At 48.4% G+C, this 21,879-nt stretch overlaps 1 protein-coding gene and 1 pseudogene across 7 annotated transcripts in view; one reads left to right on the forward strand and one right to left on the reverse strand.

Moving 5' to 3' along the window:
* The window catches only part of LOC116748649, a 111,715-nt pseudogene extending 104,815 nt beyond the window's left edge, over positions 1-6,900 (reverse strand).
* The window catches only part of NRXN3 (neurexin 3), a 1,706,389-nt gene continuing 1,687,185 nt past the window's right edge, over positions 2,676-21,879 (forward strand). For all 7 annotated transcript variants that reach the window (XR_004348667.1, XR_004348670.1, XR_004348668.1 and 4 more), the window contains exon 1: positions 2,676-2,979. The gene's annotated coding sequence lies outside the window, so the exon portion shown is untranslated. The remainder of the gene's footprint in view (positions 2,980-21,879) is intronic.

The raw sequence follows: 21,879 nt of genomic DNA on the forward strand, positions 1-21,879 counted from the left end.
TGAGAATGAACGGAGTGGTAGTTAGCTAAAATGCTGTAGAGGAATGGGATAAAATGAGCCCAAAGATTTCAGAATAAAAGGCAGACTAAAAGGATACACCAGAGTAATTGAAAGGTAAATAACACTTGAGAGGCCCAAGAAACTACTAAATGGAATAAAGTGATAATGACAAGTATACTCAAAGTATACCAGGTAAAGTAGGTAAAAGGCAAAAGGACTAAAAACAAGTAAATGATAGTACCTAAGATGTCAGAGTAAGCTAAAATAGTAAAAATTAAATGATGAAATAAAGGAGTGCTAACTATAGGGGCAAAGTTTCCCGAAGTTAATAACCCCATGCAGGGGCAGAGGCAGACCCTTGGGCCAAGGTAGTGGACATTTGTTAAAACATTTCGGTGGGGCAGGTGTTCTGCATGTATTTTATCATTTAATTCTCGAAACAGTCCTATGAAGTAAGTATAGGCATTATCTCCGTTTTGTAGGTGAAAACACTGAGACTTGGAGAGGGAAAAAAATTATTCACATCACACGAAATTTAGGTGGTCAAGTTGGGATTGGAATCCAGGTACGTGTTTTAACCCTAGGTCATCCTGTAGACATGCAGTGGACTTCTTGAGGGAATGTCCTTCCACAGCTGGTGTTTGCTGGAGGAGTCCCATGGGAGGTGACATCTGCAGGGCAGTGAGTCCTCAGACTCTCCCTTTGGGCTTATACCCTCATATTCCCCAGGGGGCCCCTTAGGTCTCTTCCTGCTCTTCCCAAAGGTGAGTCTATAGCTGCCCTGGCTAGTTCCAATGTCCTGCTGGATCATGGTGATGATCCTTTACATTGTTCTTCCCACAGGAGCTCTAGACAGCTTGACCAATCCCCTGCACTGTGTCCTCTGAAGTTCCCTTCCACATTCTGAAAACAAATAAGGTACATGGACTTCAAGGAAGGCCAGGCAAGGAAGATATAGATCAGGAGACACGGCATTTCAGGTCTAGCATAAACTGGTGAAAGGTGAGGTGTCATACATGAAATCAATCAATTATGTGCTGGGTACCATTAAGGTATTGAAGACTGGGGACCCAAAGAAATATAAGGAAGTGAGATTATTATCTGAAAGGTAAAACAGACGGAAATGTAGACTGGTAACGCTGGAACTGCATGTGTCCATTTAAGCCCAGCCCAAATGCCACTTTAGTCTACCAAGCTTGCCTTTATACCCCCAAATCTCCAAAAAAAATGTTATCATCTGCTTCTTGACAATCCCATAGAGCTTTCTTTACGTTGCTTTCATGACTGTTATTTTCCCCTTGCTTTATAGGAACACATCTCTGTCTTCCACCAAAGCATGGAAGACTCCTTGGGGCAGGAAAGTTGACCTACTTGTTCGGTTTTCTGTGAGAATGAGGCTGAGTACACATGCCCTCAACTTCGCTAGGATGGTTGGAAGCATGTCCGGTAAAGGGCAGAAATATAAGGACTACTACCCTCCCCGAAAAGGAGGCAATGTAACGTGAGGCTGAGCAGGCAGGCTCTGGAGTTGGATACACATGAGTTCAACTTCATTTTGGTTATTTCCTGCTGTGTGACCTTCGGGGACCCTCCATAAAGCTTTGATTTCCTCAACTGTAAAATGGACCTCAGTGGTCAACAGGCAGCAACCTCACTGGACTGAATGACCTGACCCGTGTGCTGGCACGTGGTGAGTGTTCAACAGCTGTTAGCGGCTTTTCCTGCCGTTGGCGCTGGCCGGAGGAAGGACCAGTGCCATGCAGCCCTTAGAAAGGGGAGGCAGGAGAAGAAAGGGGCAGGGCTGTTTAGCCCACTGTGAGGCACCAGGGCCCGATGATGAACAGAACCTTCTGTTTGGTGCCACCGACAGCCATCCCTTGTTTAGGCTTGACTGGGGAAATGTTTTCACAAACGTGGACTACTTTGGCAAAACTGGTGATGGACTTTGAAGGGTTTGGGTGTGCAGTGGCAATGCCCTGAGCTCAGGGTGCGAGCCACAGAAGGGAACCATCTGCCTGATCCAACACAGAGCCTGATTCCTGCCTCTGTCTCTTTTAGCTCTCAGCCCCCGAAGATAGGGTGGGCTGTGCCTCTGTCTGCCTTCCCTGCCAGGAGCCCTTGGAGGGGAAGCCCCATTTGTCACCTTCATTTGTGTCCCCAGTCCCCCGCACTATGTCTTGTCCTAAGCAGGCATTCAGAGGGCTTGCAGAGGAATGGCTTTGTGTCCTAGTTACAGCCTCCACCAGATGCACAGGGCTTGCCCTAATTTTGTAAGGAGGAGTGACTGCTCAGGGAAACTGAGGCACACTGGTAGGTCAGGGTCCTCTCTACTCCCTCATTCTGCAGTGAGACACATGCATCTTCCCCAGTGAGGAAGTGGCTTAGTCTACTGAAGATGTAAATGAGGATTTTGTCTTTAATTCCTGCTCCAGATCCAGCGAAGACCCTTCCTAGGCTGGGATGAAGGGAGAAATGAGCTCCTGACACTGCCTCTTAGTCGCAGGGGGCTGCACAATGCCCCTCCCAGTTGATATCTTCTCAGCTGTTTGAAAAACAGTCAGGGAGGAGGTGAAGCCCTGAGCCAGGCAGCCTGGCTGTCTCTTTAAATGCCGGGGTCTGTGTGGGAGAGGGAGGGGCCGGCTCTGGAGTGCGTGAAATTCCTGGGCTCCTCCGGCAGTCTCAGGCTTAGAGCTCAGCCCTACACATCTCCTCTTGCATGCAACTCACTGAGAGCGAGAGGGAGTGTGTCCTCCCCTCTCGAAGCCGCCAGCATCTCGAGCCACCAAGGACCTGCTTTTCGCACCTCCAACACCTCCTTCCTTCTTCCCCGCCACTCCCTCCCAGAGAGAAAGAAAAAGAAAAGGAGACAGAAAGATTCCAGAATCTGAACCTCCCCGAAGAGGAAACATACCCAGCAAACTCAGTTGATTAAACATCAAACAAACAAATAGACCCCAAATCTTCTGCTCAACTGGAAAGGTAAGATGTGGGGGGAAAGGAAGGCAGGCGGCATGTGAAACAACTCGGGCTTCTTCTTGTTTCTGGGAAGAGGTCGCTCCTGAGAGGGTAGAAGTTTTCAGCTGGGAGCGACCAACCTAGATTTTTTTTTTTTTTTGAAGGCTGGGTCAGAGAGCCTTGGCTGACCATGGGAATGGCTTTCCAACTGCCTTTCTTTTCCTTCAGTTTCCCCTGGAAGTTGGGTCCTTTTGCTCCAGATGTTGAAAAAGTCAGAGAATGTTTTAGATTTTTAATCTTTTTTAAAGTCTTTCTCCTATTTGCTTGGATTGTTAGTCTGCAATGACGTGTACCTGTCACTTCATTTTGGGCAGATACTTTTTTTGCATTTTGTGATCACTTTTCCCCTCATTTTTTTTTTTTTTTTTTCTGGGGAAGGGGCTAGTTCAAATGAGAAAGAGAAGAAGGGAAGCTCTGAGGATCACAAGAAGAGAAAATTGAACTGAGATAGGGAGTTCCCTAGCTGTTGAGGAATCGAAGGGTGTGTGTGTGTGTGTGTGTGTGTGTGTGTGTGTGTGTGTGTGTGTGTTTGAGTGTGATTTTTTTTTTTTTGGAAGATGTGTGAGGAGGTGGATCTTGAGTCTGAAGATTCAGGCTGGAGTCCTGCTATCTTGCTGTGGAGGTGGGCATACTCAGAGAAGGTGAAAAGGGAGAGTGTGTGTGTGCGCGTGTGTGCGAGCACTCCTGTTTGGATCCGCTAGAAGGGAATCTTCTTTCTCTGCCTTCCATTTGTTTATATTAATGATTTAGTAGCAGGCTTGCCTGAAAACTTACACTCCGTGTAAGCACTGTGGGTTTTGTAAGCTCTCAGTGACCTTAAAGGCTGGTTCGATGTATTTTTTTCTAGGCATTGTGTTGTACCCAGAGTTTTAGCTCTTTCCCTCTCTCTTTTTTTAACCACAAAACTTAACTGCTTTAGAAACATCATCTTGATGACAAGGGAAAAATATCTGTCCCCCCCCCCCCCATCCCTTCCTAGGCCAGTGACGTAATACCAACCTATGGGCTTGGCTGCTTTGCAGGTGACTTACCCTGTGATTACTTGTTAAAAGAAATAAATTTCTCCCTTCTTCCATTAAATGCATTCTTCTTTTGATTTGGATGTAGAAATATTATCATGCTGTGAGAAAATTTTATTTTTGATAACCATTATTGGGGTTTAGGTAAAGTAGGATTTCTCTTCCCTGATCATTATTAAAAATGTTTTGTTTAAATACAAAGGTCAGAGATCATCCAGAGCTAGGCTAGGATGGAGCTAGACAGAGTCGGACAAGATAGGAGAGCTGGGAAAAGGGGAGCTGTCATTTCCCCGCTTCCTCCGGTCATTCCCGCTTGGGGAGATAGTTTTCTTTTACCTCCACAATCCACCCCAACATTCTTAATTCCTCCTCTGCTCTGGGTCCTGTGGATGGCCCTGGAGGGAGAGGGATGCTCCTTGTCACACCTGGAGGACCGTGTAGTTTCGGGGGGTCAGATGACCGTTTGCCTTTGTGATGAAGGTTCCAATGGAAATTTGAACTCCCAGTGCGCTGGGTGACTTAGTACCCGGGATAGTCTATCTGGGGGCACCTGGAGGTTATGTTTGGGGAGCCCGAAGAACTAGCCTTTATGAATTTGCCATTCTGGGTAGAGCTTCCCTTCATCATTCAAGGGCTTGCTTCTGCATCGCCTTTCAAGTTAAAATGGTCCCGCTGGTTATGATGGGCAAGTTTACCTAAGGACTACTGGGTATGTGGCTGAAGGATGGAGGGAAGAGAGAGACACAGCAAGGCTGGTATTTTTTTTTTTTTTTTTAACCTTCTGGCTTAATCTGCCTCAGTCATATTGGGGCGAACGATATTTCAGACGGGTGCCGGTTGTGCAGAGACATTCCTATTGTTTGAATTTTGTTTTTTTTTTTTTGGTTGGGGAGTGGAGAGTAAGGGCTCTTGGCCCATTTTCTGCAGCCTGGGGTTCATCTGGCGAGCCAGTCTTCCTTCTGGAAGAGGGGAAAAAGGCTGGACGCTGGAAGTTCGCTATTAAAGTGAGCAACAGGGCTGGGTTAATTTTTTAAAAACAATCGGACTGTGCGAATGGCCTTTTCTGGAGCTTTCCGGTCCTTTCTAGTGAAATAATTTTAAAAAATTGCTTCTTAAGATGCGGGGGCCAGAAATCAAAGGGATTCTAGATTTTGAGAGACAACTGCATCTTTGCTGCTCTGGTAGCTCCCTATTATCAATTATTAGGGGTCTGATGGAGGTCTGGCCTCCTTTTTTGTTGGTTTTAATGCTGCTGAATGTGTTGATGATTTGCTGCTTATATAAGGGAAAGGATGTATCGAGGTGGTTTGATGCTTGGGGTTTTGAGATCGGCTACTGAGATTGGGTGGCGGTTGATGTATTTGTCGATGTGCATGGTAGGAAGGTCTTTTCTCTTGGGTGGTGGGGGGTAAGGGGATGGTTGGAAAATGGTAGATGAGACGCTACAGCAAATGGGGACATGAGGAGAGACGGAGGTGAGGTCGGAAGTCACCGGCTTGCAGAATTTCTGTCCTGCATCCCCCTTTCTCTCGTTCCTTGGGAAAAAAAATCCATTATCTCTAAAAACACATTATTCTTCAATTGGCCTTTTAGAGAAAGAAGGAGAAGGAGGGGAGGGGTTAATTTGGTGAGGGGGCTTGGTTGTAATTAGCCCACTGCTGCAAAACTGAGATACAGAAATCCATCGGCACCAGCTTTGGGGGCACAGAGAGGCAGCAGAGAGATGGGGGACGGGTTGTCAGTCTTGGAGGCACAGTGGAGCGGTGGGGTTGGCGTTTGGGTATTGTGTGTGTTTGTGTCTCTGTGTGTGTGCAGTTTTTTCCGCCCTACCACCAATTTCCCTCTCTATCCTCCCCTAATTCTGCTGTTCTCTTGCTTCCATTGGCACACACCGCTCTCCCCTCCCCCCATATACCCCCTCCCCCTTTCCTTTAGTCCTTTCTGTCTGGATGAGAAAATTCTGATCCTGATGGCTCTGCGGCTCTTTTTTTTTTTTTTTTTTTCGACACAACAGTGGTGCGATGGCCTTTCCTACATGCCACACGGATGCAGCCTTCTGATAGGAGGGCTAAGTCGGCACATCTACACACGCACGCACTTTGCACACGCTCTTGCACACACACTCTCTCACACAGACATAGACGATCAAGGGCTTGATTTCGTTTGGTTTCGTTCCCCTTTACGGCTGTCCCCACCCCTACCTCCACCATGGCTCCTCTCCACCCGTCTTCATACGGGAAATGCAGTAACGATACCCACGTCTTCTCCCCACACCGCTCTCTTCTTTCTCCTCGCCATTATTCTTTACCAAAAGCTGTGGTGTGTCGCAGTTCATGGGATTAGCATGTTGGAGAGTCGTTGGGGAGGGGACCTCATAAGAAGGGGGTTGGAATGGGGGTAGATGACATTAATGATTTTTTTTTTTTTGGCCAAATAAGCACCCGGTGATAATGATCCAATTTAACCATCCGTGTAATATATGTTTGCGGCACATCAGAGGAAGGGTACACGGGGAAGGCAGAGTCTGGACTGGGTTAGCTCTGGGGAGATTTGATGCCTGGACAATAGAGAGACAGATGCCCCCTCTCCACACACACATATGTATGCTCTCACACACACCAACACACAGCTCTGCTCAGTGGGCTGTGTCAAGCCAGAGGGCACTGCAGAATCTCCCAGAGTTGTCGTGGCTCGTGGGGAGTCTGGAGTGATGTCTTTGTCCTACCCAGCCCTCGCTCTCCGGCTGATGTCTGGTCTTAAAATTCTTGGTGGCCTTTGTGTTGCCTTTTGGGTGAGGGCTGGAGGGGTGTTTGTGTTTTGTCAAACGCCGGTGTGCTCCCAGTCGGACAACATGGATTGTCCACATGGTGCGTGCGGTTCAAGCAGGGGGTGCCTGCCTGTTTGTGCTGCGTGAGTGTGCTTGGTGGGCACGGACGCGCGCACGGCTCTGGGGAGGTGTGGGGGTGACAGGGAAGGGAGGCTCCCCTTTCCTCTCTTGTGGGGGAGGAAGGCAAAGAGCGGCGGTGTTTGGTGGGGGTGAGAAGGCGACGGAGTTTTCAGGGTAGCTGAGAAGACGGTGGGGGGAGAAGGCGCCTGTCTCCGGCGGCAAGCCTCGTGGGAGAGCCGCGCTCGCCAGAGCAGGCCCGTGGGTGGCTGTGCTCATGGAGGACGAGCGGGCGGCTGCGGACGGAAAGGGGAGAAGGGATGAGGTGGGCCAGACTGAGGGTTTCCCTGGCCACCTCGGGAGCCCTGGGCAGAGCGGGGGAGGACGGCCCTGCTCGCCCCGGCCTCTGCCACCCGCGTGGGAGGGTGGCCCGGCCTTGTGGGAGGCTCTGTAGCCCCTGAGGAGCTGCGCTCGCCCTCGGCCAGGATAGCGGCTGAGCCCCTGTGCCCTCCTGGGCTCCAGCCGTCGTAACTATCGGACGCCATTTTCCCTTCTCCTTTGGTTAAAGGTGTGTCCCTCTTTATGAGCAATTACATGTGAAATTGGAAAACATTTTTCCTGAGAGAAAAAAAAAATCCTTGGGGCAAAATGCTGGTTGTTGTACGTAGCTTATGTCCCTCTCCCTTCCTGGGGCTGACCTTGAGGGGTCAGGGAGAAAGGGTTACGTCATTGCCAGAGAAAGGGGACAAATGGGGGGTAGGATGCCCCAGGGGCGAATCATTGTGCCAAACTCCGAGAGGAGAAGGCTCTTGGGATCCCCCTGCTGTGTTCTCCTTATGTGACCCTCGTGTGTGGATGGGAGACTTGGAAAAGTAGAAACGTCCCTTCCAAAGCTCGTCCCCTAGAAATTTGCAGGCCTTGGTTCCTGCTGCCACCAGGCCCTGCTTCCCTCAAGCACGTACCTGCTGGGGAAGGAACCACCAGCCTCTCCGCAGCTCTGACCCTTGAGGGCCAGCCCTGGCTGCTCTGCAGATGATGAGGTGTGACTGGGCCAGCCACAGGTGGCAGTACTGGGCTCGAGCAGGGCTCTGCAGGTCTGTGCTCAAGTGAGGCCTCCCCAGAGAGGCCGCTGCTGAGTGGCCTTCTAAAATAGCCCCCCCTCACCCTGACCCCCCGCTACTTTCAGCCCACGTCTCTGCCTTTCATTCCAATCAGCTGCTCACTACCTAACACTACATTACATACTGGAGTGTTAAGGTAATCTTGTCTGTCTCTCCCTCTGGAATTCAGGTTCCGTGAGGTCAGGGTCTTTGCCTGATTTTGTTCATTGCCGTGTTCTCAGTGCCTAGGACATTTGCTGGCATGTAGTAGGTGCTCAACAAATATCTGTTGATTGGAAGAAAGAACCATATGGATTTGGTGTTGGATCTGGTGTTGGCTCTAACCTTGGAGCCTGCCTTCTGCGAACGCTGAACTTTGCCTCCGGCTGTCCCTGCCTGCAAGTCCAGATCTGCTAGAGGAATTGCAAAGTGCGACTTTCGAGGTTCAGTAGAAAGGTCTCCTCCATGCCTGGCTCAGACTGACTCTGCCTCCTTCATGGTCCCACTAATACTAGTTAATCATCATCGTCACGTAGTAGTAATGGTAGTGATATAGCTACCGTTTCTGAGGTACTTAATATATACCAAGTTCTGTACCAAGTTTCTTTTTTTTTTTTTTTTTTTTTTACATTCAGTGTCTCTTTTAATTTTCCAGACAACTCAATGCAGTATACAGTCGGCCCTCTGTATCCGTGGGTTCTACATCCTCGGATATGGAGGGCCAACTGTGCTACATCATTTTATATACTTATATAAAATGATGTTTATATAACATCATTTTATGAGCACCCGAAGATTTTTGAATCTGCGAGGGATCCTAGAACCAATACCCCGTGGATAGCGAGGGATGACTCTGCTATTATTCCTTGCCTTTGACAGAAGAGGAGACTGAGACTTAGATAAAATAAGATAGTAAGATGGCAGATCAGGGATTTGAGCTCAGATCTTTCTTATTCCAGAGCCCAAGTCCATGACCCTTACGTTACACTGTTAGAGGTAAAAGGGAGATGAGCCATTATCTCATTCAGTGCTCTCAAATACAGATGAGAAAACTGAGGCGAAGAGAGATTAAATGGCTGGTCCAAAGTCATATGCCAAGTTTGATGCAGGGACAAAGCTGGAATCCAGGTTTTCTGGCTATCCGGGGAGTGTTCTTTCTATACCATCTTGCTGCCTGTGGGACGTGGGCCCTCTCTCAAATGAGATTGTGCTGGAGGCTGTCTGAGGTGCCCTCTTAGCTTTCCTTCTTCCTTGGTCGGTGGGGGAGTGGGGTCTTGGTGAGGTGGGAGGGGGTAGATGTGCCTTTAATGAGGGCAGACTATCCCTGCCGAGCTGGAAGGAGACTGGGGGCTATTCTCCAAGGTCATCAGAATCACTGGGTGCCGGTCAAGGTCATCCCCTGAGTGTGCTGGAGGAAGAGACCCCAGTGGGTCTCTCTTAGTCCCATGCAGCCCTGCCCATCACGGTTACTCTCAGATACAGCAGGGGCTCCATTCAGAGGTCCAAGCAGCTGGTGTCTGGATCCTGATGACCTGGGAGCTTGTGTGCTTCTCCCAGACTGGCTTAGCCCTTGCTTCTCAAGAAAGCAAGGCGTGGAGCCAGACACTGGCCTCAGTGTGTTTCATTTCCGTTTCCAGAGGCTGGCTGGAGAGCTTGAATTCATGGACTATGTGGAAGGGTCCCTACTAGTCCCTCTGCTCCAGCCCTAGGGTTGGCCTTGACCTCGACTCAGGGAGGGGATAGACATCCTAGCGTGCGTGCGTGCGTGCGTGTGTGTGTGCAAGTGTGGGTGTATGTTATGCTGGGGCCAGGAAGGTAGGGGAAGTGGGGGACCAGAGTAAAGTGGATTCTGAGAAGCAGGGAAGCCTTACCTTCTTCCAGGACCTTGAGACAGCGTGAGAAGCCTTTTCTATGTGACTTTGAGGTGGGGTGACCAGATGCCCTGGTTTGTAGAGACAGGCCCATTTAGGCCTTTGTCCTAGTGTAATTATTAGCTCTCAAAAATGTCCTGGTTTGGATGATAAAACATATGGTCATCCTTCTTTGAGGTGACATTACCCACTTTCTGTTCATGGGATAGAGAGAGGAAAGGCGTGTCAGATAGGGAAATCAAATTTTAGGCCAAGAAGATGGCTAGGAGAAGAGACTTTCCCCAGAGATGCTTCCATTTGTCCCCTATTTCTAAAGGGTTAAGACCTTAATCTTCTGACTACTCCTGCTACCAACACGACGACTACTAACCTAACTACCTTGCTACAACTACTTCTGCTAGACAACATTTGAGTCCTATGTGCCAAATATATGCTGAGCGCTTGACACGCATTGTCCCACTTAACCTTCCTACCACCCTATGAGGTGGGTACTGTTAACATCTCAGTATGACAAATAAAGAAACTGAGCCCTAAAGGAGTTAAATAACATGCGCAAGGTCACGCTCAAACCCAGTGGCCTGGCTCCAGCGCTCTGATAGCCGCACTGTGTTGCAGCACCTCCGTGGGCCCGTCCTCTGGTCCCCACGTCTGGGAACTTGACTCTGAGAGCCGACCCGCCTGCCGGGCTGGCTGCTCACAACCCTGGGACCTGCGGAAGTTGCTGCTGCCGGTCAGTGGCCCGTTAGGCTTAGGGAGAGGAAGCCGCTGGCCCAGCAGTGGCACTGCTGCTGGTCTTTCTGATGGCACTTTAGAGACTCTGCTTCCCATGGTGACTCAGTCACCTTCTTGCGGCTTCAGGCACCTTGTCGGGGGAGGGAGCTTAGGTTGTTTGGGATGGTGGTGGGTGGGCAGAAGGCAGAGAACCTGCAACCCGCCTCTGCTTTGCTCTGTGGCCCTGATCCCTGATGGGCCCACACTCCTCTTGGCTGTTGCAACAGGGGGTGGCCCTCAGTGGAGATTCTGGCGAATGGACAGTCACCTAGCACCTGCTCTTAGCAGAGCGTGGTGTTCTGGTGTATTTCCTGTAATGGGCAGTGTCCTCATTTGTCTGATGAGGAAACCGTTGGTCAGAAGTGTTAACTAACTTGTCTAGGATCACACAGTGAGAAGTAGCAGACTTTGGACCCAAGCTTGGGTCTGACTCCAGAATTCATGCTGTTTCTGAGTCCTTGCACTGCCCACTATGCTGAACCCTAGAGAAGAGGGGGTGGGCGTTGAAACATCTAAAGTGAAAGCCATAGGAGGAGACCCCCCAGGAGGAGGTCTTCAGATCAGCTCCTGAGTGTGAGGGCTGGTGAGGGCACCTGGGGCTCATCATCTTGCTCAGCCACCCCTGGGCCTCCTTCCCTCCTCCAGCCAGGGGAAGACAGCTGCTGACCTCTCAGCTGGATGAGTGCTCCTTCTGGTCTGGAGGGAATGGGGAGATGGGCCCACCCACACCTTGCAGGTACCTCTCTGCCCCATGGAGCAGCGATATATGCACTGACACCTAATCCCTCTTCCTTCCCCCTGTGTCTGTGTCATAGGGTCAGGGGTAAGAAGGGATGGGTGATCTCCCTGCCTAGAGACTGGAGGGAGGATACACAGTGGGAGAAGGTGGGATTCCCCTGCTGGAGGACTCCAGGGAGAAAGGGGAATTTTTTCTTGCTTGAGAAGCAGAGAACATGAGAAGAGCATTTTTCTCACTGAGGGGATGGTCTGTGGCCCCCAAGCTGAGCTGCATTAGCTTCATTGCAGTCCCATTGTAGACTGTGTTTATTTTTTCAATAACGTGTTAATTAAACATCGATTTCTGGGTAGAAGAAAGGGAATTGGATTGCCAGAGCTAATGGGGTGTGAGGAGGGTGGGGAGCTGGTGAGAGGGGCCCAAGCTGGAGTCAGCGCTCTTCAGCGTCACCCCGGGACGGGACGCGTGGAGGGGAGGCAAGGCTGCCTCCTCCCCTGGCTCGAAATTTGGAATTTTCAGCTCCCCATGAGCCTTCAGGAGGCGTCTTTTCTACCCTTTGGCTGCCAGAGCAGATGGAGATGACTCTGCTGAACCTCAATTCAAGGGGGGAGAAACAGTCATTCTTCACCTTCTCCAGCATCTTTGGTTTTTTTTTTTGTTTGTTTGTTTTTTGAGTGACCCTGTGCCAGGCCTTTTGCTTGGCACCCTACATAGGTTAGCTCATTGGTTTTTAAAATAAACACAGGGGTAGTACTTTTTCTCTACCCCCACTTTGGAGATGAGGAAACTGAGGCTCAGAGAAGTTAAGTTGCAAACTCAAGAGCAAAGAGCTGGGCAAGCTTGGCAAGAAAAGGGGGCCCTAGAAGAGTAGAAAGTATCTGAGGTCAGCAGAATAGCCACCAAGGGTCCAAGCCCCTCTAAAGGCAAAAAAGAAAAGAATGAAACAACAGAGAATGATTTGTTATTTTATCACTGGCTGAGATGGTTTGAGCTTTTGCTACACGCCAACACCTGTGTTAAGGGCTTTGCATATACGGTTGTGAGGACGCAGTGAGTGAGTGTTAAGTAATGTTATCCCCATTTTAAAGATGAGGAAAGTGGGGCTTGAAGAGGTTAACTAACCTGCTGATGTTGCAGAGTTGGTAAATGGCGGAGCTGGAGTAAAACTTTGGTGAAGAGGACTTTGGGACCTCTTTACAGTCGTGTTCTATTGTCTCATCCACACTGAGGACACGGATGCCTGCTCAGCAAGTCACCAAAACTTCTGGGAGATAAAGACTTGGGGCCTTTAGACAGCTCAGGCCGAGCCTCTGGTTGGGTGAAGGCTGTTCTGGGTGCTTGTGGTGTCTGGAGCCTGCATTAGTGAGCTGGGTGGGAAGGGTAAGTTGGAGGAGTAGTTCTTAGACTTTGCTGCATATTAGAACCACCACGTTAAATTCCCAAACCTGTGCTGCAACTCACACGAATCAAGTCAGTCTTTAGGGGTAAGGCTCCAGGATCAGTGTATTTAAAGCTTCCCAGGTGATCCATCAGACTTGTAAACTGGTGGCTCAGAACAGCCTCTGCTGCGAAGCAGGTGTTCGCAGGCTAGGCCAGTTTCTGTTTCCAGAGTCAGAAGTGCAGAATTAATTGGTTACACAGACCCAGTATCCAGTGGGGCAATGCTTAGATTGGTCAATTTTCTTCTCATTAGAATAGTAGCTTTCAGACTTTGGTATGCATCAAGACATCTGGGGAGCTTTTACAACATGCATATCCTTAGGCCCCACTGCAGATCTGATTTAGAAGTTCTAGGATGGCCCAGGAATCTGTATTAAAAGCAAGCACTTTCTGTGACTGGGTGAGGTCACGATATCCAGGGCCAGCCCCAGAGCCCCCTTTGTTTAATGCACATACATGTGAAGTCGTCTCTCTTTGGAGGGGTGAAAAGGTGAGGACAGAGACTGCTGTGGTCACCTGTTGATCCGTGAGGTTTGGTCGTCTTTGCTCAGGGCTGACTGCCCATTGCTAACACGAGAAGGCCTGCCCCCCTATCCTGGATCCCTGCTACTCACCACAGAGCCTTGTTTCGTGTCCTGTGTGCAGGCAGCCCTGAGGGAGGAGAAGATGATCCCAATCTGGAAACTTGGCAGCCTTCCTTCTCAGGTTTTAAAAAAATCAGAGTAAATCTCTGCACAACTTGAGTGTTCGGGAGTCTGTCAGCAGCAACCATCCTGAGTCTTCCCCCGGGATCGGTGAACAGCTTCTCTGGGGCTCATTTTAAACTTTTCTTCCAAAGCTGTCAAAAAATAGAGAATAGTCAGAGACTATCAGAGCTGGAAGGGACCTTGGTGATCTTCCATGCCAACGTTAATATTCTGTTCATTTATTCATCCAACAGATATTTATTAAACACCTACTATATCCAGGCAGTGTACCAGGTGCTGGGAATACACAAGCCACAATCAAGAGAGATACTTGGTTTATCCCTCATGGAATGTAAACTTCGGTGGAGGGGCAAATATTATATAACACAAAGACATATGTAATTATAAATTATGGTGAATGCTCTGAGAATTATGGAGACCTCATTTAGAATGATGGGATCAAGGGGGAACATGATAGCTAAGGTTCTCACTATATGTAGACCCTACTGTAAGGGTTTCATATGTATCACCGCACTTAATCCTCACAATGAGTCTTGGAGGGAGGGAGGTACGTTATTATTGTTCCCTTGTTACAGATGAGGAAAGTGAGCCACGGAGGGGTGTCCAGGCTGGACCTAAAACTGAGGTCTGTCTGCCTCTCCTACCCTCTCTAACATCCCATCTCAGAGTGGGGAGGTGGGTTGGAAAAACTGATGTTTGTGTAGAGAGAGAGCTGAAGGATGAGGTGGGGGTGAAGAAAAACCAGAGAAGTTAAGAAAATGCTGATAATCCTGGCCATGTATGGAACGCTTAGATGCTAAGCACTTTGCAAAATGCATTATTAAAATTATCTCACTGAATTCTGCAACGACGAGGAAAAGTAGGAATTCTTATTCCCTTTTTTGCAGGCAAGGAAACTGAGGCTTTGAGTGGTAAAGTTCACAGATGGTGGACACTCTGAATCTTGCCCTGTCTGGGCTTCTTGCATCTCACCTGTTGGGTTTGCTAATCATGAACAGTGGGTGACAAGGGGGATTACTTCAGAGCCCTCAGGCCTGCTTGTCCTGGCTGGGGAGGACCCAGAGGAAGGAGGAACAAAGGACTTCTTTGGGGCATGGCTGCCCCTCTGTGCTGTGAGCCATCTCCATTTTTCTTTCGTCTGGCAAGAGCTCCCAGGCCAGGCTTCTTCTAGGTCTGATGGCCAAGGACCTCTGACTTGTTGCTAATTAGTTAGATGCTTGTCACCTGCAGTTCCGTCCTTCCTTTTCTGTCTGGTGCCTCCCCGAATACTCTCCCTGCGTGTTCACCTGAGGTCGCCTCTGCCCTCGAGGCATGTGGTCCCACTGGCCCACCTTGAGCTGACCTGCACTGGGCCGATGTGAGTTGAGGTGGGAAGAAGGACAGGGACTCAGGTCACAAAATTGGTCTAGAGCCACGAGAGAGAGGCAAGAATATGTGAGAAGCGGAAGGAGATGTGTTAGTGGGTCATTGATAAAATACTAAATTCCTGAAAAGCTTGCCGGGACACGGGAGTTCGTTTCTTCAGCATCCTTTCCGTGACCTGCAGGTGAGTGAATGTGCGCATGTAGACAAGTGCCCCACGAGATGGCGGCTTCTCCGTGCCCTGCCTGGAATCGCCTGCAGGGTTGACAGGATGGTCTGGCAAAGTGCGGGGAGCGCCCTAAGGGAGCAGAGTAGCTTTTCGCCTGCTGTTCTCCTGGCCCTGGAGTAATGGGGATTCGCCGCAATATTGGGCTCTGCTTCTCATGAGCATAACACTTGAAGGCAATCGCTTGACTCCCCAGATGCCTGGAATCAAGACACAAAAGGGAAGGCGGGGAAGCTTTCTCTGAGAAGGGGTGAGATGTGTGGGAGGGAGGAAGGGTTGCTTGTGTGTGGGTTGCGAGTTTGGATGACAGTCACTCTTTCTTTTTTTGTATATGTGTGGTTCTTTTTTTCTTTTCTTTTTTCTTTTTTTTTTTTTAGCAACAATTAACTCCTTATAAAAGTGACTTAATGATTTTCTTATTGCAAAATATTATTTGTTCATTACAGAACATTTAGAAAATACTGGAAAAAAAAAAAACTCACCTGTAAGTCCCCAACTCCAAAAATAACCAATGGGGAAATTTTGATTTCTATTTTCCAGCTTAATGTCTAAGCATCCACAATCCAGTGTGTGCTATTCTGTTTCTAAAGACATTCCTTCACTCATTTAACAAGTACTAATTGAGTGCCTGCTCTGTGCCATGCACTGAAATCACATTTTGGAGGCTGTCACACTAGCTCGATTTTCACTTAAAGATACATCGTGAGCACTTTTCCACAACAGCCACTCGTGCTGTTGAGCTTCCAGATTTAGATTTTGGGTGTAACGAGGCAGTTGGCAAATCTTGGCATCTGAAGTCTCATGTCTTAAGAAGGAAGGAAAGATTGCTGAGCCTCTCTCCTCAGCACATAAGGCAGGTGCTGTGTTAGTCTCCTTGGGGGAAAATGTGTTCCTTTACCTAGGAAATAAGGAAGGGACAGGTTTGGAGGGTGGGAAAAACTCTAACCCTTTATTAGTGTTAGAGTCTGGAATTTCTCCAAATGAGGGGTTTGGAAAGGAGAGATTACATTCTCCTATATAGAATCCCAGCATCTTAGATAGTGGGTGGCATGTTAGAGCATGGCTAGTTCACCTTCTTCAATGTATAGATGAAGGCCATCAGCAGTCAGATGATTTGCCCGAGGACACACAAATGGTTGATGGCACAGCTGGGACTGGAACCTGGGGAGCGGTGCTGGGGAGAGTTGCATGGTGGTTGGAGATGGATTTGGTAGAAGTGGTTCAGAGAGACCCCTTGCTGGGCAGATGGAGGGACTCCATTGGCCTTGCTTGAGTTTGGTTACTGTGTTTAAAAGAGGTTTGCAATACAGGTTTGATTTGCTGATCTCCTACCCCATTCCTTATCTACAGTATACTCCATGCCACCATCTCTCAAATGCACATCTGTGGTTCCACAGAGGCCTGGGGCGGGGTGGGGGTGGGATGGAGAGAGGAATGCCCTCTGGAAAGTCAGTACTGCTCATAGACCCATCTGGTCCAGTGCAGGCTTCCATGAACTCAACTCAGCAAATAGCTCCTGGACCCTTCCTTTGCCTGGGGCAATGTGTTTAGTGCTAGGGATACAGAGAAAAGTGATAGCTGACATTCTCTAGTAAAGGACATTATGAATGTATACATCATAGCAGGGGGCCTGGATCCAGGATAGAAGGGGGTTTCCATGGAGGGGATGCTTATTTTTTGCCAGAGCAAGGAGTGTGAAGAAGGCTTCACTGAGGTGGTGGAATTCATAAACAGTGACATCAGCAGATGGGGAAGAAGGACCAAGGATGATAGGCCAAGGAAACGGCATGAGGAAAAGAAAGAAAATGAGGAATTCCCTCCGATAAACAGGAGATTGACCTTTATAGCAACGGGTGGAGGACTGAGTGAGTGTGGGGCTGGAAGGTATGTTCAGGCAAGTTTTTGAATAACCTGAAATGGTAGGTGTTTCAGTTAGCGTGATCCCTAGCAGGGGGACTCCCAACTCAATCAGGCTTAACCATGGAGGGAATTTTGGGGGGTAGGTTCACATAGCTAAAATTTTAGAGAATGGATCTCAGCTTTGGTTCGGTCTAAGGCTGTCCAATATTATCAGAGGCTCAGGCTGGTTCGCCCATGGTAGTAAAATGCTCTGCAGCTCTAGACCTCAGGTCAGCAGCCTGACCCATAAGAGCTAGAGAAAACTTCTCCCTTAGCCATTGAAGAAAAATCTTGCGCTTCACTGGGGTTGGACCAGCTTAGGTCACATGCCCCTCTCTGAACCAATTGCAATTTGATTCCCTCCCCTGGAGCTGGGGGTGGAGCCAACACACCCCAACCACATGGCTGCTTTGCCATGGGTGGGGTCTGGTGTGGGTGCTGGGAGATGCAGATCGTAGGCAAAGGCATTTGGACTTTAGTCTGTTTGTCCCCGGGAGCATGGGATGAATTAGAGCAGTGGTGGCTTATTCACATGTGGTGTAGGCGCAGAACTCTGGAGGCAGGATGGAGAAGTCACTGGATTTGGCAGAATCAGGGGCAAGGAGGACACTACCTGGCTGACACTGGCTCTATTGGCCACTGAGCCAAGTCCAGACTATGGTCCATGTGGGTGCATCTGATTCATCCTGGCACAGGGCAGGAAGGAGGAAAGGCGGAACAAGGGAGTAACTACAAAGGACCAAGCCAGTCTTCATCTGTCAACATTGTTCTCCTGCAGATTTTGTCATTTTTCAGAGAGAAAAGGCTAAGAATCTTTTAGGGAAGCCTGAGGGTTGTTGCTTCTTGCAAAATACTTCAGAAGGGCCTGTGGTTTCCTAGGTAGAGCCTGAGGTGCAGGAACCTGAGTTTATACTTTGTGGATCTGAGTTTTTTATTCCTTTTGCAGCATGGACATGCATGGCTCCTCCAGAATCAGCTTTGATTGATAGGTGCCTTCGCAGCATCACCATTTCCTCAGGGACCTGATGACTTAAGAGCTGCTGTGCTGGTTTCCGTTTATGTTTAGTCGGACCTTGCTGGGTTGTCTGTGCTCTGAACTGTGCTTGGAGAAGTAATTGCTTTATGCCGCAAAGTCAATAGGATGCTTTTTGTTTCTGTTCCTTGAAATGGAGGTAGGAGCCTTTTTACTCGGAGATCCCTTGTGAACTGGCAAAAGGGGGTTCTTCTGACTTGGTGGTTTTCCTCCCGTGTGTGAGTCTGTATAGGTAGCTGAAAATGGAGCTAGAGTAGAGGGGATAAAAGGAGCAGGCTGGCAGTGAGAGCGTGATGCTCTCAGGTTTCAGGATGGCCATCTTGCTCTGAGTTGGCTTTTGGGGGAGCCCTAGACTTGGGACAAAAGAGCTGTGTTTGAACATTAGCTTTGGCATTCATAGCCACATGGCCTTGGACACTTGGCTTTGACGTTTCAGAGGACAGCTGTGGAGGACCTACTGTATCGCAGGGCTGCCCTGAACGTGTGATTGCTTCTTATTTTGAAGGGGCCCTGAAGTAGCAGTGAGAATGGAGCCCTAGGTTCTGAGGAGCTTCTTTGTGCATGCACTGTGCCTAAACTGTTCGCACGCTCTCCAGATCCTCACGACGGCCCATGAGACGGGGAGCAGTGGCTTCATTTCAAAGATGAGATAGATGGAATCTCAGAGAGGTTAAGTAATTTACCCAAGGCTTCTCAGCAAGTGAATGAGATGTAAATCCAGTGGTCTCTGACTTCAAAGCCTGTAGTGCTCTGAGTATCAAGATATGACAAGGGAAGCATCATGGGCTTTGGGGTCACACATGCTGATTTAGGGTAACTCCCTGCTTGTTATTTACCAGCTAAGTAGATACTTCACCTCCTGAGCCACTTGGATTTACAGCTCTATTGTGACTCCTACCTCAGGGCTACTTCAAAATGAGAAAATTCACAGGTCCAAGGCAGCCCTGGAACATAGTAGGTCCTCCATAGCTGTTCCCTGAAACTTCAAAGCCAAGTGTCCAAGGCCATATGAGTATTAATAATGAAGCTAATATTCAAGTGTCATTATCTATAAATCAGAGGTAATAACATCATGTTTGTAGTTGGGGTTGGCTCAGAATCAAGTCTGAGGTCATCTAGCTGGTAAGGTGATTCAGCCGAGATTAGAACCCTGTGTGGTCTAATCCACATGCCACTCCTGTTTCTATACTACTTTGTGGTTCTGCCTGGTATATAGGAGCCCTTACCACAGTAATAATGGTGGTGATAATCGTTATTTTCTGTTGGTCAGATTCTGCTAATAGGAAGCTTCTGCTTCTGGTGACAGGTAGGACAGGCAAGGAGGTTTTCTTTTCATCTTTCCCTTTCCCTCCAAATACATCTCTCAGGGTTTTCTTGGGAGTAGGAGTTGAAGAAATGAGACTAGGGCCAAGTGGAAAGGTGAGCTGTTAGGATGTAAGGTTTTGGGGGATGTGGGGTAGGTCAGGCAGGAGGTGAGAGAAATCATCAGATAGCTGGGTGGTACGTGCTGGAATCTTTTATGTGTGCTACAGAGGAAGAGAAGTCCCTAGGAGGTGGGGTTGGGGAACTTGGGCTCACTGTGTGTTCTTGGACTTTTCTAAAGTGTGTGTTCAGTAAACTAGCATGTAGAGAGCACCCGTGTGTCATATGATTGTGTTCCTCACACCCCGTAAGGTTGATATTATCACCCTCGTTTAGGGAAGGAGGAATTAAATTTCTCATGACTCCCTAGCCAGTGAGCCTCAGAACCAGGATATAAAACAGGACTACAGGATCCAAGGCTTTTCCACTATAGAATATCTGTATTTAGAAAAACTTGCCCTTTCGACATGTTTCACAGACTCCTAAAAGATTCTATTTTAACTTCCATCCTCTGATGGTTGAGGAAACAGAGGCTTAGTGGCCAAATGATTTGACCAAAGTCCCACAGTGGGAGGAGCCATCTGAGGTCAAGGTCATTAGATCTCCAGGTAATGGTTACTTCAAAATGTATAGCAGATACCTGGGGTGCCTGCCCACGCAGGGAACTGACAAGAAGTGATGGGGCATTAGGGCTACAGTGCTGTAGGCTTGTGTTTAGAGCCTGATTTCGGGTCCCTTGGAGGATTTGGGACAAATCAGGAAACCAAGGCAGAAGCCCATGCATAAGAGGTAGATGTTACTTTGGGCCCTAGATGCCATGGATGCTGAGGCAACAAGAACAATCGAAGATCTCGTAAGGAGGTAGAGCTCAGCTTACTGAATGGGGAAGGTACAGGCTGCCATGTTCCTTGATTCACTGGCCATGTGGTTATTATAATCTGGATTTCTTAAGGCCTGATGTATGGGCTCTCAATCAGACTGACCCAGATGTGAATGTGAGTGAGTCTGTTCTATGAGTACAAACTTTGGGCAAGTTACTTCCCCTCTCTGAGTCTCAGATTTGTCATTTACAAAACAGGAATAAAGTCACACCCACCCCACAGGTCAATTGGGAATATTAAGTGAGGAATTGTAAGTAGACTACCTAGTTTAGGGCTCTCAGAATTAATTATATGTCTGGCCTGGACCTTGCACTTGAACTCAAACTTGTACATCCACCTGCTTGATCATCAGCTCTACCTGTTTGTTTAATACTAATTCAACTCAAATTTTACATATGCTTTAACATCTTTTGATTATATGTTCTGCTCCCACCTGCTCTTCCCAGATGGGGCACTCCATCCTCTTAGTTGCTCACCCGGACACACTTAGAATTGTTTTTGACTCGTTTCTTGCTCTCACATCCCACGTTCAATCTATCAACCAAGCCTGTAGCCTCTCATTTAAAAGCTAAATCCAGAATATATCCAGACTTCTTACCCCTGTGGTCCAAGCCACCGCTACCACCTCTCACCTGCACTGTTGCAATGACCTCCCTACTGGACTCCTGCTTCCACTCTTTTTTTCTTAACATCTTTATTGGAATATAAATGCTTTCCAATGGTGTGTTAGTTTCTGCTTTATAACAAAGTGAATCAGCTATACATATACATATGTTCCCATATCTCTTCCCTCTTGCATCTCCCTCCCTCCCACCCTCCCTATCCCACCCCTCTAGGTGGTCACAAAGCACCGAGCTGATCTCCCTGTGCTATGCGGCTGCTTCCCGCTAGCTATCTGTTTTACATTTGGTAGTGTATATATGTCCATGCCACTCTCTCCCTTCGTCCCAGCTTCCCCTTCCCCCTCCCCGTGTCCTCAAGTCCATTCTCTATGTCTGTGTCTTTATTCCTGTCCTGCCCCTAGGTTCTTCAGAACCTTTTTTTTTAAGATTCCATATATATGTGTTAGTATACGGTATTTGTTTTTCTCTTTCTGACTTAATTCACTCTGTATGACAGACTCTGGGTCCATCCACCTCACTACAAATAACTCAATTTCGTTTCTTTTTATGGCTGAGTAATATTCCATTGTATATATGTGCCACATCTTCTTTATCCATTCATCTGTCAATGGACACTTAGGTTGCTGCTTCCACTCTTGACCTACTTTTTTTTTTCTTCACACAGCAAGCTGGAATGAGCCTTTAAAATGAAAGTCTGATTATGTCATTGCATTCAAAAGGCTCCTATAGCTTCCGGTACCACCCCGAGTGAGCCCTGGAGTCCTAAGTCTGACTGGCAAGCCCCACCAGATCTAGTCTCAGTGCCTTTCTGCCTTCCTCTCCTTCCACTTTCCTTCTCACTCGTGCTGTTCCAGTCACATGAGTCTCCTTGCTGCTCCTTGGACTCGACAAGTGCAGTACAACCTCCAAGCCTTTGTCCTGGCTGTTTCCTCAGCTGCTTCCCTTCCCCA

The sequence above is a fragment of the Phocoena sinus genome, chromosome 2, assembly GCF_008692025.1.
Source record: "Phocoena sinus isolate mPhoSin1 chromosome 2, mPhoSin1.pri, whole genome shotgun sequence".
Lineage (NCBI taxonomy): Eukaryota > Metazoa > Chordata > Mammalia > Artiodactyla > Phocoenidae > Phocoena > Phocoena sinus.